This window comes from Schistocerca americana, chromosome 3 (assembly GCF_021461395.2).
Source record: "Schistocerca americana isolate TAMUIC-IGC-003095 chromosome 3, iqSchAmer2.1, whole genome shotgun sequence".
In the NCBI taxonomy this organism is placed as follows: Eukaryota; Metazoa; Arthropoda; class Insecta; order Orthoptera; family Acrididae; genus Schistocerca; species Schistocerca americana.
Window position 1 is genome coordinate 981,914,352 of NC_060121.1, and position 2,603 is coordinate 981,916,954.

The window sequence follows — 2,603 nt, forward strand, 5'->3', positions numbered from 1 at the left end:
CCCGAAATTAGCTCGAAGGATGACGGATGGGAAGGTGTGAGCGATGGCTCCCGTTAATTAAGGCTCGGCTGTCGTCGCACGTCCGTTTCCATCGCAGCTCCTAATGAACAGTTCTGACAAGCACGGACGGGCTTGTACGGGGCGCATTAAAAAATCGGCTAATTCTGAAATTATGGTGTCTGTCGTGTGTAATTTTGTGGGACGTCCAGTAGTTAATGCCGCGAAACAAAGTCACTGACAATGAAACTAAAAACCACTCCGTCGTCAGGCCACGAGCGGCCTACCGGGACCATCCGACCGCCGTGTCATCCTCAGTGGAGGATGCGGATAGGAGGGGCGTGTGGTCAGCACACCGCTCTCCCGGTCGTTATGATGGTATTGTTGACCGAAGCCGCTACTGTTCGGTCGAGTAGCTCCTCAATTGACATCACGAGGCTGAGTGCACCCCGAAAAATGGCAACAGCGCATGGCGGCCCAGATGGTCACCCATCCAAGTGCAGACCACGCCCGACAGCGCTTAACTTAGGTGATCTCACGGGAACCGGTGTATCCACTGCGGAAAGGCCGTTGCCACTGAAACTAAAGCTACTTTTTAATGTTATCACCACCAACATTTACTCACCCATCTGATCCTTCTGTAAGCTCTGTAATTCAGGTATTGAATAATTCTTGGCCTTGGTGACTAATCTCTCTTATACATCTTGGATGAGCGCGTTGTCACCTTCGAGCATGATGACACGTAAACGGTCTTTGTGACGGACCAAACAGGCAATAATTGTTGGACGTGATGTCGAGGCTGTTCGGCGGACTTAATAACACTTCCACACCCTGGTTGTATCTCACATTTTCTGAGCAGTTTGAGGGCGGTATTATAGTACAGCTGAATCACATCGTACTGAAGATTACTAGACCAGTACTTATTGTACACAATGCGCTGTCCTTCAAAAAAAAATCGCATAACACTAGGTCATAAGAAACCCAGAAGACAGTTAACACCACTTTAGTATGAGCCGACTCAGACTTAAACTGCTTATCAATGGGCGAATCGGCATTAAACTATGCAACAATTCCCGTTTTGATTCAGGTTCATAATAGTGAATCCACCATTCATTACAGGATCTAATTATATGCAAATGCTACCTTCTGTTACAAACAAAAAGTTTGCTTTCAGACCAAAGGTATCAGGTGTCTTCGAACAGATCACGAACATATTGTGCAAGAATTAAGCCTACCATTAATGATAATATAAACAGAATTTCAACAATATCAACAACGTTACTCATGTCAGAAATTGTCATGGTTTTTATACGTGATCTTCAGAGGGTAACTGATGGACTGAGGCAAGGATACTGGTCTCTCCCCCACATTCCTTAAGATGTATGTGCAGAAGGCACTGGATCTGTGGTGTAGAAAGTGCATGGGCAGCGGAGTTGAAGTAAGTAACCACTCTAAGCACACACTTTTCTGGGCTGATGACCAGGTCGTTTCAACAAACAATGAAGACGATATATCTTACACTCTTAGGAAGTTGTTGGAAGAGTATAAAAATTGTGGTTTGAAAATTAATTCTGAGACGATGGAATATCTACGTTGCGGATAAGAGGGTAGTAAGCTGGACATTGAAGGACATCTTATTGAAGTGTGTAAAGAGATTAAATACCTGGGGAGTATACTACCGTTTGATGGACATATATTCAACAATGAATCAGGCAGGGAAGAGCTGCTATCTAAAAATTAAACCTTGTACTTTGGTCCTCAAAAATGAGTTTGAAGGTTAAAATTCATTTATACAAATCCATCGTTGAAACAATAACAAACTACTGGAGTGAGTGCTGGAAACTCACAGGAAAAAATAAAAAGCGACACAGCTTTAGAAATGGACCACTTGAGAGGAGCTTGTAGAATTTCCCGATTTGGCCACGTAATAAAGGAGGAAATCAGACAAAAGAGACAGGTTCATTACAGTATTACGGATAAATTAGAAGAAAGGCGGCTAGGATGGTTTGGGCATGTCAAAAGAATGGATGAATACAGATAGCTCAAGAGAATACTTTCCTGGCAACCTCCTGGAAGTAAAAGTAGAGAAAGACTATGGAAAGTATGGTTAAGTGTTGTCAAAGAAGCGATGGAGAGGAGTGGAAGAGGATGAGGAAAAAAGATGAGATGGAGACATCTGGCGATAGAAATGCGGGGTGCGGCGACAACTGTAGGACCCCTGAAATAAGGGAGGCTCTTTCAGAACACGGCAACATACGCGATTCTGTAGTGCGGCGATCTAAAGTTCAGTTCATCGTCAGGCGCGATGAATATCGGAGACACTTGTTCTCTGAGCGTAGTAGTGTCCAGTCCACCACTTATTCGTGTTTCCGTGGCCGAAACGCTCTTCACTCCGATGTTTGAACATTCAAGAGTAAGACTCAGAGGATTTTGTGTTATGGATAACCACAATAGTATCGCTGAATGTTGATCTCTGCCACGCACGCGTCAAGAACAGATGGAATTCCCAAGTAAGTAAAAAGAAGTTATGTTCGCTTTTTCTTTGTTTCAGACAGCGCACTGATTTTTTCAGAAAGATTTCCAACATGACCTACAGAAAATTTCTT

General features: G+C 43.7%; 1 pseudogene; it reads right to left on the bottom strand.

Moving 5' to 3' along the window:
- Positions 1-454: 454 nt before the first annotated feature.
- Positions 455-572, bottom strand: LOC124607913 (annotated as a pseudogene).
- Between the last annotated feature and the right edge of the window lie 2,031 nt (positions 573-2,603).